The sequence below is a fragment of the Triticum aestivum genome, chromosome 7A (genome assembly GCF_018294505.1).
Source record: "Triticum aestivum cultivar Chinese Spring chromosome 7A, IWGSC CS RefSeq v2.1, whole genome shotgun sequence".
In the NCBI taxonomy this organism is placed as follows: Eukaryota; Viridiplantae; Streptophyta; class Magnoliopsida; order Poales; family Poaceae; genus Triticum; species Triticum aestivum.
In genome coordinates this window covers 699,026,400-699,042,760 of record NC_057812.1, presented here as the reverse complement: position 1 = coordinate 699,042,760, position 16,361 = coordinate 699,026,400, and the positions used below count along the sequence as shown (strand labels likewise).

At 41.7% G+C, this 16,361-nt stretch overlaps 1 pseudogene; it reads left to right on the top strand.

Annotated features, from left to right (window-relative positions):
- Positions 1-12,264: 12,264 nt before the first annotated feature.
- On the top strand, positions 12,265-14,396 carry LOC123149455 (L-type lectin-domain containing receptor kinase IX.1-like; annotated as a pseudogene).
- The last annotated feature ends 1,965 nt before the right edge of the window (positions 14,397-16,361 follow it).

The window sequence follows — 16,361 nt, the reverse complement described above, 5'->3', positions numbered from 1 at the left end:
CCTGTGGTTGAATGGTTATAGGTGGATAGTTGAAAGATCGTGGATGTCACCTAGAGGGGGGGGGGGTTGAATAGGCGCTTTTAAAATAATTAAGGTTTAGGATTCAAATGCGGAATAAACCTAGCGGTTAATTTGTCAAGCACAAAACCTACAACAACTAGGCTCACCTATGTGCACCAACAACTTATGCTAAGCAAGATAAGCAACTAAGTGATAGCAAGATATAAGACAAGAAACAATACGGCTATCACAAAGTAAAGTGCATAAGTAAAGAGCTCGGGTAAGAGATAACCTAGGCACGCGGAGACGATGATGTATCCCGAAGTTCACACCCTTGCGGATGCTAATCTCCGTTTGGAGCGGTGTGGAGGCACAATGCTCCCCAAGAAGCCACTAGGGCCACCGTAATCTCCTCACGCCCTCGCACAATCCAAGATGCCGTGATTCCACTAGGGGACCCTTGAGGGCGGTCACCGAACCCGTACAAATGGCAACCCTTGGGGACGGTCACCGAACCCGTACACTTTGGCAACCCTTGGGGGCGGTCACCGGTACCCGTCAAATTGCTCGGGGTGATCTCCACAACCAAATTGGAGACCCCGACGCTTGCCCGGAGCTTTACACCACAATGATTGAGCTCCGAACAACACCAACCGTCTAGGGCGCCAAGGCACCCAAGAGGAATAAGCTCTAGGGTGCCCAAACACCCAAGAGTAATAAGCTTCTCAAACTTCACTTCCACGTATCATCATGGAGAACTCAAACCGATGCATCAAATGCAATGGCAAGGGCACATGGAGTGCCCAAGTCCTTCTCTCTCAAATCCAACCGAAGCAACTAATGCTAGGGAGGAAAATGAGAGGAAGAACAAGAAGGAGAACACCAAGAACTCCAAGATCTAGATCCAAGGGGTTCCCCTCACTTAGAGGAGAAAGTGATTGGTGGAAACATGGATCTAGATCTCTTCTCTCTTTTCCCTGAAGAACTAGCAAGAATCATTGAAGGGATTGAGAGTTAGCAAGCTTGAAGAAGGTCAACAATGGGGGAAGAACACGAGCTAAAAAGGATAAGGTTCATTGGGGAAGAAGACCCCCTTTTATAGATGGGGAAAAATCCAACCGTTATGCTCACAGCCCGCACAGAGCGGTACTACCGCTCCAAGGAGCGGTACTACCGCTAGGGCGATAGTACCCCTTCGAAAAACAACAGCGAGGAGGCAAAAGGCCAGTAGAACCGCCGGAGCGGTAGTACCGCTTGTCCTCACGGTACTACCGCTAGGGATCGCGGTACTACCGCAAAGGGTAGCGGTACTACTGCTAGCGAGCGGTACTAAAAAAATACATCCGGGCCTACCAACGCAGGACTTGGGACGAGTTTTTGGTCCGGAGCGGTACTACCGCTGTAGGAGCCGCGGTAGTACCGCTCTGAAGCGGCAGTAAAAAATTACATCCGCTCCAATTCGCGGTAGTACCGCTGCAGCCTTTTCAGAACACCAAAACTGCCACAACTTTTGCAAACGGACTCCGAATTCGATGAAACCAAGTTTGTTGGAAAGCTAGAGAAAAGGGCTAACACAATCTTGAAAGAAATATCAATAATAAGCAAATTAGAAAAGGCCCATAAGAAAATGGTTAGAACCCTTCCTCGGATAAGACCGGTAAAACCTCCAACACCGAAAACATCATAGAAGACGCATGCGAACTCCGTTTTTGATGAAATCAAGCTTGTCATCAAGATGACCATAAGCTCTAAGACTCACAAAGAGAACCAAACAAGAACCAAGAAACATGATCCAAGGATGCAATGGTTTGAGCTCTCTACTAACGATACGATCAAGCCACCAACTTGAGAGCCCCCCTGATAGTACGGCAAACGATCCTATAACCCGGTCTCCCAACTACCACCACGAGACCGATAAAAAACAAATCCTATCAAGGGCAAACCTTTGCCTTGCACATGGTCCACTTGAGCTAGATGATGACGATCTTGACTCCCTCAAGTTGGACCACCTTTCTTAATTGCGTTGGCTCGATGAAGACTAGATGATTGCTCCCCCATACTCCACTATGGGTGAGCCACTCTTCAGCACATCTTCACAAGTCCATTGACACCACAATGGATGGCAAGCTTCAAGAACTTGATCTCTTCGTGGTGCTCCACCTGAACTTGCACACGACAATCTTGATGACGATCACCACTTGATGTCATCCTTTCCATGGGTTGTATGATATCTTCCTCTTAACGCAAGCCCATTGACACGTACCTAACCCCACATAGAACTCTCACATAGACCATGGGTTAGTACACAAAGTGCAATGGACAATGCTTACCATACCATGGGATCACTTGATCCCTCTCGGTACATCTTTTACGCTTTGTGACTTGATCAACTTGATTCACTCTTGACATAGTCTTGATCAACCTTGAATATTTCCAACTCTCTTCGTTTGGATGATGTCATGAAGGTAAACATGAATGATCACACAATCTTCTTCTTCAAGACATGCTTGCAATAAGCTCAACACTCACATGACCAATCTTTGGATAATTCCTTAATAGCACCTTGGTCAACCCATAAACTCCTTGAAACCAACACATGGACTTCAAGAAATTCCTATGGAAAAATCCTTCAAATATAACTCAATGCAACCATTAGTCCATAGAGAATGCCATCAATTACCAAAACCACACATGGGGGCACCGCATGTCCTTTCAATCTCCCCCATTTTGGTAATTGATGACAATCACTTTCAAGAGAGTTTATATAAGGAATTATGCATCACCATGCAATGCAACAACCAATAATGCATGCGTAGGAGATGCGTATGCTTAGGAACAAACCAAAGCCAGAAGAGACAACTCTCTAAACTTCTCCAGAAAACTCTCTGAAACTTCTCCCTCATTGGCATCGATTGCCGAAATGGGCTAAAAGCTTAGAAGGCCAATATAAAATGTGTTCCTCCATAAATTGTGTATTTCTCAACAAGAGAGTGGAATGCAATAAACATATCCAACGGTAAATACTTGGAGGAAGACAAACTATATTGAGGCCCAAAGATTGCAAAAGGAAGATATGCCACAAAGACATAATCAAAGAGAGAAACAAGCAATCAAGCAATCAAAAGATACCAATTGAAGCAAGCTATCAAAAGATACCAATTGAACCAACTAGGCCAATGATCCTACGAGCCACATGAATAAAGGATATTATGATAAGAGAGGAGCAGTGTTCTAAAGAAACTAGAGAAGCTCCCCATGATTTGTGCACATCAAGTTTTTGTATTTGGATACAAAGTGCACAAAATAGGATCATAGCTCCCCCAAAATCAATAGAAACTTACAACAAGTGCAAGAGAGCATATAGGAAACTAAGCCTAGTACTTGCAACAAACACATGGTTGAGCAACAAGTAAGATAGACAACTTAAGAGTGGGCTCAACCAAAAAGATGTGTGTGAGTCAAGGCAATGCACTTGAGAAGACTAATGTACAGAAGAGCATTAAGCATCAATAAAGTCTTCAAAGAATGTGGCACACGGTGCAAGGCCTATCATTCCCACACACAACTAGCAAATGGGTTCACAAGCTTACTAATAAGCATATAGAGAACCTATGCTTGTGACAACCCGTGGTGAAGATAGAAGATGAAAGGCGCATCAAGACGAGGGATGCCAATTAAGATGGCAAAAACCTCGTAAAGATAAGCATGAGGAAAATAATCTTCACCACACAAGAGCGCATCAAGATGCAATGATAGAAGACATGCACTCAAGGCAAAAGCTTTCACGGAGCCACCAAAGAAATAACATAAGAAAGACAAGGTGGACGTGAAAGGAAGGATACCATCTAGATATGCAACTTCTCTCAAGTGTATAAGATTCTAGGTAGACGAAATCATGATATATATATATATATATATATATATATATATATATATATATATATATATATATATATATATCTACAAAGAAGGATGTATACCCGAAATAGTTACAACACGAAGGAACAAGATGTCCAAAAGTAAGTCATACATATACCAATAAGATATTTGCTTGAGAGAATAGCACATGGCTAGATATGGTCTTATTGTATATAAATGAATTCCAATCACGTGAACATCAAAGACATCACAACTAGCAACAAGACATCATTGTTGGGATGCTTTGAGAAAGGAAACAAGTATCACAAGAAAGAATGGATAACATGCCATGATACAACCTACACAAGGTTGATGCAAGAAATGTGTGCATGAAGTATATGAAGATACTTGTTACCGAGATAACATTGGAAGGATGTAGTAGATACCAATTGAAGGTACAAAGTAGTTCATTGATCATCCAAGCTTGACCCCAATAAGCACATGGTGACAACACCTTCCTTGTGAGTGAGCCGAGCATCCAATGCATCTCCACTTGTTCCTAGAACAACAACACAAACAAAATGGTACCCAAACTCATTGGGACCAAAGAGTTAGAGAACCAACAACACATAGGACAAACTCCACATAAATATGTGCATATAGATATGAAAGTGAATTTCATGCACATCTCATCCAATTTGAGACTTGGTGGAGTTCCCCCTATATATTGGGTCAAAGAAGGAAAGCATGCCAAAGAAACTACATGAAGTTAATATGCATGCTCAAGACTTTCAAGAACCGATACCAAAAGAAAAAGAAATGCCAAGTGAAGAAAAGATACCAAATGAATAAATCATCACTTGGAGGATATCCATAAAAGATACATCAAGGAATGAGTTATCCATTGATACACTCAAAAAGAAAGATGTCAAACTCCCAAAAGAGAGAATGGTTCCAAACAAACCAAGCCCTCTACAAAGTTCCATGATGGCACAAAGCACCAAAAAGAAACGGCTTGCCTTCCACAAACACGCACTTGATAAGGATCGCAAGATGAGTGTTTTATAGAGAATAGGATAGCTCCCCCAACACTAGTGCATTATAGATAATTTGCATTTGAATACAAAATGCACGAGGTGGGATCACCACTTCCACTATATCTAGAAAACACTAGACAAGGTCAAGAAATTAACAAGATCCACAAGTGGTATGGAATACAATGGGAGTTGACACAATCCTAGGCAAGAGATAAAGCAAATAAAAGCAAAGGCCAATGTAAAGATGATCAATAATTTCTACCACACATAAGTGAGTACCAATTGTCAAAAGACAAGAAGTATTTGGAAATAATTCCCGGTGGTAGATAGCAAGGATATCCGACATCATCTTCACACCAAACAAAAAGAAAAATGCAACTTGTAGAGATAACATGCCACCTAGGAACAAGATAATTTACAATATCAATTCTAGGTGATAATATCTCAAATGTACACATTTTCTAGGCTAGTAATATACACATAGCATATTACTCCCCCATAATGTGATACCAATTAAGGATAAACAAGAGGCAAATAAAAGGATCCAACAAGATATAATTAATGGACTATTTTGAATTTGAATTTCTCATGAGAAGACATACCACATAGCGACTAGATAAGCTTGCAATATCAATACTAAGTGGTATTCCCCATGTACCCACCTTTATAGGATTGTGAAGTGCACAAAGCACATCACTCCCCCATAATGGGATATTCCATTAATCTCTCACAAGAGCCAACTAAGATATGACCAAGATGCACAAAGGCTCAACGAACGACACACATGAACATGGTGTGCAAACCAACACACACATACTTGATTGCTCAAGGTAATCAAGTTGGAAGCACAACATATACAAATACATGCAAGGAACAAAGCCAAACATGCAAAGGGGCAAGTAACTTTCAATGTAAACAATTTAAGCACGAGTTACCGCAAGGAGGAACATTGGATATAAGATAGAAACTTGATAATCCGAATGAATTGGCTTGAGACAATGAGAATGATGAAGTCCCCTTAATTCTTCATAATGTAGCCAAGTATCCAATGACCTCCAACATCACCTATTGATCAAGTTTGAGCTTGTTGGTCCCCAACCATGTTGGGTCCTAAGAGGTTAGTCACAATAGGCTTGGCTACCCAAATGGTTCTTTGCTTCAAACCACTTTGAGTACCAACAAACTTGGCAACCACATTGCCAACCTTATCCTTCCTAAGAGAATGGACATCATCAATAATAATTGGGTTGGATAAGTTACCACTAGTGCATGAAGAAGCAAGGTGACCTTTCTCGGGACATAGGTAGCAACGTCTACTCTTCACTGTCTTCTCACTTGATTTATCAACTTGAGAAGCATTAGCTTGAGTCTTCTTGGGAATAGGCCTTTCTTCAACTTGAGGTTGAGCATGAGAATGTACTTTTAGCCGCTTCCCTTGTTGCTTGTCACTAATGGCCTTCTTATTCAACGGGCAAGATCTAACATGATGCCCTTCAATTTTGCACTTGAAGCAAATAATCTTGGCTGAACTCTTGACTTGTTTTTGGCCCTTCTTGTTGTTCACCTTGGACTTCTCCTTCTTGTTGGAGTTGAATCCAAGTCCACCTTTGTCATTGGGGGATTTTTGCACGCTCAAGATGTTGTTGAGAGTAAATTTCCCTTCATGACTCGTTTCCAAGTCTTTGTTCAAAGAAGTGACTTGGGCCTTGAGCTCTTTGATTTCCTCTACATGGTTAGTCTCAACACAAGTACTAGAGGAAGTATAAGCTTCATCGTTAGAGAAACAAGGAAAGGAAAGTAATTCATCACAAGATGTACCAATGTTATGCATGGATGAATTGCGAGGACTAGCACAAGGCAATATAGCATTTTGAATAAAAGTACTGCTAGTATGCACATGAGGATCACTAGATGTTACCTTAGCAAGCATGGCCTCATGAGCTAACTTTATCACATTATGGGATACTAGAAGATCATCATGAGAGCTTGTGAGCTTTACATGATTTTCTTCCAACATCCCATAATTGCTAGATAGCAACTCAAGTTGAGCCCTTAGGTCAACATTCTCCTTCAATATGGATGCTTCACAAGAGATAGAGTTAGTAGCACAAGCATCATCATTAGAAACAAGAGGAGAAGACAACTTGGCAAGCTCTTTTGAATATGAAGCTTTAAGTTGAGCATGAGACTTGGTGAGTTTGCAGAGCTCACTCTTAATGACCCTTGAGCCATTTTCGAGGTGCTCAAAGTCCTCAAGGAGTTTAGCATTCGCAACTTCAAGCTCCTCATTTTTAGTTTCAAAATCATTAGCCACCTCAAGAGCTCTATCACGAGATTCCCTCACTCTAGATAATTCTAGAGCAAAAGTCTCCTCAAGAGATTCCTTGGTGGTTTGTTCAAGTTCAAGAGCTTGAGAGAGGTCCGCAATCTCATTAGCGTAATCACGCTCATGACCTTCCATTTTCTCAATGGTGACCTCATGCTCCTCAAGACGAGATTCCAACTCATCAATATACTTCTTGCCCTCAATGGCAGTGGACATGATTTCAATGAAGTTGGAACGAGCAATTTTATTTTTATGAAGAGCTTTAAAAACCATTTCCCCCTTAATTTTTAAGGAGGCAACATTATGATTCTCTTCATCATTATCCTCATCATCATTAGTATCAACATCATCATCAAGAGACATATTGGGTTTCAAAGTAGGAGATACCTTTGAAGCCTTAGCCATAAGGCAAAAAGCAATAGATGATGATGTAGGTCCCTTGAAGCACCATTAAAAAAATCTTGTTCCATGGAATGTTGGGTTTCCTCTACATTGTTAGCGCCACAACTCGAGGAAATACAAGCATTTTTATCATGGCAACAAGATATAGCAAGCATATCATCATGAGATTTAGTCAAACAATTTCTACAAGATATGCACGGACTATCAACACAAGCATGTGAAACATGTATGGTGCTCGAGGTGTTAAAGTCCAAAGAAGATGCATTGCAATAAGATAGTGATGAAGTAGCATCCACAATAAGCATACTATCATCATTGCAATGACCAACACTACTCGCCATTTCATTACCTTGTGGCAAACCACATGTAGGTGAAGTAGAGGAAGTTGAGAACTCAACACGGCCGGAGGTGGAGGGAGAACACTCATCCCCACAAAACTTGGACACACCATATTTATCTTGAAGCTTTGTCCACAACTCATAAGCATCCCGAAATGGCATGAGTTGAAATATAACTACATTGCTCAAAGCATCGAAAAGCACATTAGAAGCTTGAGCATTGAGATAAGAGTTTTTCTCATCCTCTAAAGATAATCTTTGGGGATCCTTTGGAGGATAAAAACCCATATCTACAATTCGCTCTAAATTTGGGTCCATGACCCTAAAGAGATTAAGCATGCGAATTACCCAAACATCAAAATTTGTGCCATCGAAACTAAGAGTGTCAGAGAAACCTAATCCCCTAGTCGACATCTTTACTCTCTAGGCGGTAAGGCCTAATAAAGAGAGACGAGGCTCTGATACCAATTGAAAGATCATGGATGTCGCCTAGAGGGGGGGTGAATAGGCGCTTTTAAAATAATTACGGTTTAGGCTTGAACAAATGCGGAATAAACCTAGCAGTTAATTTGTCAAGCACAAAACCTACAACAACTAGGCTCACCTATGTGCACCAACAACTTATGCTAAGCAAGATAAGCAACTAAGTGATAGCAAGATATAAGACAAGAAACAATATGGCTATCACAAAGTAAAGTGCATAAGTAAAAAAGAAAGCCTATCAAGGGCAAACCTTTGCCTTGCACATGGTCCACTTGAGCTAGATGATGACGATCTTGACTCCCTCAAGTTGGACCACCTTTCTTGATTGCGTTGACTCGATGAAGACTGGATGATTGCTCCCCCATACTCCACTATGGGTGAGCCACTCTTCGGCACATCTTCACAAGTCCATTGACACCACAATGGATGGCAACCTTCAGGAACTTGATCTCTTTGTGGTGCTCCACCTGAACTTGCACACGGCAATCTTGATGACGATCACCACTTGATGTCATCCTTTCCATGGGTTGTATGATATCTTCCTCTTGACGCAAGCCCATGGACACGTACCTAACCCCACATAGAACTCTCACATAGACCATTGGTTAGTACACAAAGTGCAATGGACAATGCTTACCATACCATGGGATCACTTGATCCCTCTCGGTACAACTTTTACGCTTTGTGAGTTGATCAACTTGATTCACTCTTGACATAGTCTTGATCAACCTTTAGTATTTCCAACTCTCTTCGTTTGGATGATGTCATGAAGGTAAACATGAATGATCACACAATCTTCTTTTTCAAGACATGCTTACAATAAGCTCAACACTCACATGACCAATCTTTGGATAATTCCTTAATAGCACCTTGGTCAACCCATAAACTCCTTGAAACCAACACATGGACTTCAAGAAATGCCTATGGAAAAATCCTTCAAATATAACTCAATGCAACCATTAGTCCATAGAGAATGTCATCAATTACCAAAACCACACATGGGGGCACCGCATGTCCTTTCAACAGTGATATCCTCAGCCCACCACGGTTCAAGTCCTGGTGCTTGCATTTATTCCTGGATTTATTTCAGGATTTCTGGCGATGCACGTTCAGTGGGAGGAGACGTTCCTATCGATTATGAGGCGCCTTGTGGTGACTTCGTCAACCTCAAAATGATATGCCGGCTCAGTCTCTCGGAGGTGCTCGTTGGGGTAGGGTGTCATCAATGTTTTGGTCTGAAATGAGAATAGGTTGCAGCTAATGATATAAATTATGATGTAAAAATTGACTAATTCTTTTCATTAGACCTGATATAAAATAGGACCTACACCACTCCATGCTATCTTTTTTCATTATGTGACTGTAAATTACAATTAATAAAAATTTATGAATTTTAAAAAGAAACTCATCTAGCCCATGCAAGTTCTTGGGTCGATGACTAAAATACACCACCATTTATATAGGAACTTCAAAATAATAATTAATAAATTGTCAGCTATTATTATATAAGGTCCAGCTATGGACGTCATTATGGATATAAAATTTTTCCATTATGTCTAAGCAGTAAGCATGAAAACAAATCTGTGATTTGATTTTTATTTTGTTCTGATTATCATATAAGTTGATGAAGACCAAAGTTGACACAAAAAATAACCTATGTCTAGACTCGGCAAGAAGGAAAACTTTTATTATCAATTTCTTATGAATATACGACAATAATTACTTAGCCTTAAATGGTCGGGCTACACCATGGTGAGTCGACACAACCAATTAGAGCAAGAGGAAATTGTCAAAAGCCTAGGCATGGAAGATAGATAGGAATTATATTGTACTACCATGAAACGGAAATTGCAACACAAATAGTGGTTATACAGATAGCGGAAGAGGACAAAAATAAAGCATTTTATACTGATGAGATAATTTTGTGTGTTAGAATGCTAACCGCAATGTCATTAGTCACATGAAGTCACTTGGCGATGTCTTCAAAAACAATATAGATTTCTGCCAAATTTTGATCATATTTCATTACGGTGCATATTCCAAACAATACTATTTTTTATTGTAAATGATATATCAGTGGGAGCATTGCAGTTGGGGTAATATTTTGTTGACGTAGCAAAATATATGGATGTGTTTGCCAACAATAATACAATTAAACATAGATTGCCGACCAAAGTCTAATTTGTTTCCTTGAGGTGCGAATTATGGCTGTTTTATTTTCATATAGTTTGAATGATGCATCAATGCTAATGTGAAGGGAAAAAATAACATTAGGCCACCAAGGTGGATACTGATGGACAAAATAAAATATATACTAAAATAAGGCATTAGTGAATGATAGTGAATATTTCTAGCAAACAAGGAAGGACGAACTCATGCCGAGTATGTAATTAATATTTTTACTTTACTTCAAATTTCAAATTAAATGAACAAGAAATAAGCATCATCAAAAGTAACATGGTCTAAAGAGTGGCAGTAAGAGAAGAGTTTATAGCATTTTCCACACCGACCACCGATCATAATGGTTTAGACAGGTATAGAAAAATGCATTAACAAGAGAAGATGTGAAAGCATATATAGGTCAGTAAAACCACAAGCACAATATATGGCCAATGTCGAGGTAGATCATGAAACAGATAACAAGATACGAGTACAAGTAATCAAATTTTATATTTTATCAGTGATTCAAAAAAAAATAGTAGGTAAACAGTAAAGAGGGAACAATATTCTGAAAGTATTTTGCATGGCGAGACACATACGCTGATTCTCCTGGTCTTCCAAGTCTTGACAAATAAGTTTACACATATGGTCCCTCAAAAACCAAAGTTTACATATATGATGGAAATATTTGGACCAAAGTATAATCATGATTTCATGTATTCCAAGCTTTTTTAAAATGGTTATAATTTTCATATAAATACTGAAAAATAAAATGAAAGAACATGATAGCAAAAAAATCACAAACAGATAAATTTATACACCATGTCTAGCCGCGCAAATGTGTGGGCCATTCCGCTGGTTAATATACTAATACTATGGCCTTTTATCATTTTTTGAAGAAATAATAACTATTACCTGCGTGGGCCAGTTCCTTTTGACCCGTACCGCATGGGGAGCAAGCAGAGGTCCACGAATGATCACAACTGAGCAGCTCCTCTTTATATAGATCCAAACTAATTTGACCATTCCTGGCCCAACGACTCGCAATATTTCTACACTTAGCCTCGCTTGGTTCGGCGTTTCCGGACCCAGTCCGGCGTAAATTTCGGGTCCAGGATAAGAAGGGTCGTTTCCTAAATGACGCGCTTGATTGATCATTCTACTCTGAATATTCTGGCTGGTTTCTTGCGGTTAGAGCAACTCTAGAAGATCTTTTAAAAGTTATTTCTGTGGAGAACTTTGCATTTAGACTTTTGAGTGAAAGTGCTATCTAGAACATCCCTCAAACTTCTATGCTTACTTCAAATTTTGACTCTGTATTTTGTTAAAAAATTCCTCACTTGCTTATTTGAAAAGTAGCCGCTTGTAGCCACTGCCTATTTTCAGTTTAGAGAAGCCACTTGTCGTGATAACCATCGACTTTCTTTCCGCCGGTGTCTTCTGCGCCGGGTATATTAGGGCTCTAATCATGTTTTTTTAGACAAGGCTCTGATCAGTTACGGTTGGGAAAACTCATGCGGCTCCATTCTTCCAAGCGAGCCTTAGACTTCTGCTGGTGCGAAATGTCGACGAGCTTACAGATCTCTCCCCGGCCCTATTTTATGGTGCTCACGCTTCCCCCTTCCCAAATACCACCAGACACCAAACACCAAACACAACGATGGGCTCTCGCCGTCGTCCTCCTACCACCCTAGTCTTCCTGGTGTTGCTGCTATGCCTCTTCTATGCGCCGCGCTGGGTACTCTCGCTGTCCTTCAACCTCAACTTCTCCGACCCCAGCGCCGGTTCATCCATGGACCTCGCCGGCGATGCATCCATCAGTTCGTCACGGCTGGAGCTGACAAAAAGTGAACGCAATACAAAGATTCAGGACAGCGTCGGCCGGGCGTCCTACACGCACAAGGTGCCGCTATGGAGCAAAGCCACCGGCGAGATGGCTAGCTTCACCACCACCTTCTCCTTCCTTATTACTCCCGACAAGGACAGCCTGCCGGATACAGGCGATGGGATGGCCTTCTTCCTCGGCCATTTCCCTTCGGTGCTCCCGCTAAACAGCACGGGCGGCAGCCTCGGCCTCCTCCCGTACTTGACTAACGGGACAGGCGACAGCCGGATCGTCGCCGTCGAATTCGACACTTTCCGCAACGAGCAATATGCCGATATCAACAGGAACCATATCGGCATCAACGTCAACTCCCTCAACTCAACGGCGTTCACGGACACGACCACCTGGCTGGGAAAGAACCTCACATCGCTGAGTGTTATTATGAAAGCCACGGTGAAGTACCAGAATGACTCCAAGAGGCTGGGTGTTGATCTCCTCATCGACGATGCCCTGTACCATGTAAACGCTACCGTCGATCTCAGCAGATACTTACCGGAGGAGGTCGCCGTGGGCTTCTCCGCGGCTACAGGCGACGTCGCCGAGCTGCATCGGATACTGTCATGGTCCTTCAATTCCACGCTTGAATCAAAGAAGGAAGCAGCTCCACCTGCCGAACCTCCTCTTCCAATTCCAGCCAGCAGTAACAACCACAAAAAATTGGTACCAATCCTACCAGCCATCTTAGTTACTCTGCTTTTTCTGTTGGTCTGTGCGGCAGCGGTGCTGGGATGGCGGCGACACAAGAAAAGAAGAGCAAATGATGACAGCGAAGAAGACTGTGACGACAGAGCTGATCTCGAGAGAGGTGTGGCGGCCGTCGGACCCAGACGGTATATGCACCACGAGCTTGTGACCGCAACGAGCAATTTCGCGGAGGACGAGAAGCTTGGGCGAGGCGGTTTCGGGAGCGTTTACCGGGGTCATCTCACAGTCACACTCGCAGGTGCAGTCGGTGGTGACCAAGACTGTCGTGCGGTGGCGGTGAAGGTGCTGTCTGCAGACTCGTCGTCCCAAGGGAGAAAGGAGTTCGAGGCAGAGGTGAGGATCATCAGCAGACTGAAGCATCGCAACCTTGTGAAGCTGCTGGGCTGGTGCGACAGCCGCAAGAGGCTCCTGCTTGTCTACGAGCTTGTCACGGAGGGCAGCCTAGATAGGCACCTCTACAGCAACGACGGCAGCTATCTGACATGGCCACAGAGGTACAACATCATCCTTGGCTTGGGATCCGCGCTGCACTACCTTCACGGAGAGTGGGAGCAGTGCATTGTCCACGGTGACATTAAGCCCAGCAACATCATGCTCGACTCGTCGCTCAGCACCAAGCTCGGGGACTTCGGGTTGGCCAGGCTTATCGACCACGGCGCTGGGTCAGGGCATACCACCAAGGCCGTGCTCGGCACCGTCGGCTACATCGACCCTGAGCTCGTCAACACACGCCGGCCGTGCACCGAATCAGACGTGTACAGCTTCGGTGTCGTCCTCTTGGAGATCGCCTCTGGCCGACGACCGGTGATCGAGACCTCTGAGAGATCCTTCACGCTGCTCAGCTGGGTGTGGAACCTGTACGGCAGGGATGCGATCCTTGACGCGGCCGACGAGCGGTTGAAGGGCGGCGTGGCGGCGAGCGGTGGATGGAGCGGGTACTCGTCGTCGGGCTCTGGTGCGCGCACCCAGACCGGAGCGAGCGGCCATCCGTGGCACAGGCCATGCACGTCCTGCAGTCCTACGAGGCGAGGCTACCGGCGCTCCTGAGGCACATGTACAGGGCTGCACAGGATCTTGTGTCGTACAGGTCTTTCTCCGTTGACAGCTCGGGCTCCGGTTGTGTTCGCTCTTATTTGGTCAATACCGGCAACACCACTCTTTCGTCAGAGTCGTCCTCGACCGCGTTGCTGCGAGACTCCTAAATCTAGCTAGTAATTGATTCATCCCGATTTATAAGGCTCTTATTTTAGATGTAGCATCGTCATTACTCTGGATTTTGTTCTTTCCATATGGGGCAGGCCTAGCTTTTTTTTTACCCAAATGATAAGTGCCACGCGTGTGACATGAAGTAACATGGTCCAAATGCCATTATTATCATCTATTTTGCCACATCAAACAGATGACATCAGCAGAATCTTTTTAGTTTTCCGAACTTAAAAATACTTTATCTCTTAAATAAAAATTCCGATTAAAATTTCGTTTTCATCATTAAATCCGTCTCGACGAGATCTTCAAAACTAGATCCCATATTGATATGTTTCGATGACTTTTTTGGCCAAAAGTTGCCATGATGTGACACTGAAGTTGACATAGTAATTACACTAAAGTTGACACTGAACTTCAAAACTAGATCCCATATTGATATGTTTCATCTACTTTTTTCTTCTAGATTTGAACTAGCAATGTATTTCAACTACTTTTCACGACAATTTTTTTAATTGACCATGGCAATTTTTGAAAACTAACCACGGCAAACTTAATGCATGGATCATGGCAATTTTTTATAATTCATGGTGGCAATTTTAGTTTATAGATCATGGCAATTTTAGTATTTTGACCATGGCAATTCTAGTATTTTGACCGTGGAAATTATTTTTTGTATGAACCATGGCAATTTTTTGTGCATGTATCATGGAAAATTTAAGTAATTCACCATGGCAATTTTAGTTTCTAGTTCATGGCAAATTTGAGTAATTGACCATGCATTTTTAAAGTAATTGACAATCGATTTCTTTTTAATTATGAACCATGTCAAAATTATTTCATGGATCATGCAAAATTTTAGTAATTCACCGTGGCAAGTTTAGTTCCTTAAATTCTTTCTTTATAATATTTCAAAAATTACCTTAAACATAGAAGAAAAAGTAGTTGAAACATATCATGACAATTTTAGTGTAAACAACATGGCAATTTATGTGCAATAGACATGAAAATTTTTTGACCGCCAAAAAATATCATCGAAACATATCGATATGGGATCTAGTTTTGAAGTTCTCGTCCCGACGGAATTAATGGTCAAAACGGGTTTTCAATCGGATTTGTCATTTAAGAGATAAAACATTTTAAAGTTTGAAAACCTAAAATATTTCCACTGACGGCATCCGTTTACTTTCCTGTTTACATGCATGTGTGGAAAAAAGGCTGACCTGTCTGGTCCATCCTCCTTTAGCCCACACGTGTGACATTTATCAGGGTCCTTTTTTATCTCGTCCATGCCGATTGCCAAAGTTCACGAGGTGTATACCGAAACATAGCCATTGCTCAATGCTAAAATTGTAAATAATATGGGTAATGTTATTCGGCGAACGTTTGTTGGGAACCATGGCAAAAAAAATCGTGACAATTTATGTGGTGACAACATTGAAATTCTTTAAAGTGAACACGACGATCTTCACAACAAATCTTTTGCCTTTCAGAATTTGTCAAGGTTGAGTCCCCACATGACGACGTTTGGCTAAGTTATCACGGGCCAAAACTTTATTGTAGAAGGCCAACCAAAGAAAAAGTGGATATTTGAGGGATTTTTTTTTATTTTTTTATAGATAGTGTGCTACTAGCTAGGTCTCAGATATTTAACAAAGACCGAGTCAAGTAATATAATATGTAAGAAAGAAAAAAAAGCTAGAAAAAAAAACTTTGCATGGATCTTAATATAAGTATCAACTGAGATTTAACATGATTGTTTCTAGATACAATCATTAAGAGGATGCACTATTCCTCCAAAACTAATAATCTATATCTATACCTACTAATAAGCAATGTGCGTTTAGTCAATTTTTTCTTCGGTTCACCATCAAAAATATTTTTTTCCTATCCGAGATGGTACTAAATTCTTATGCGTTCGTGCGCTAGGAAAAAAAAGGCTTTTCCAGAAATTCATACATGGG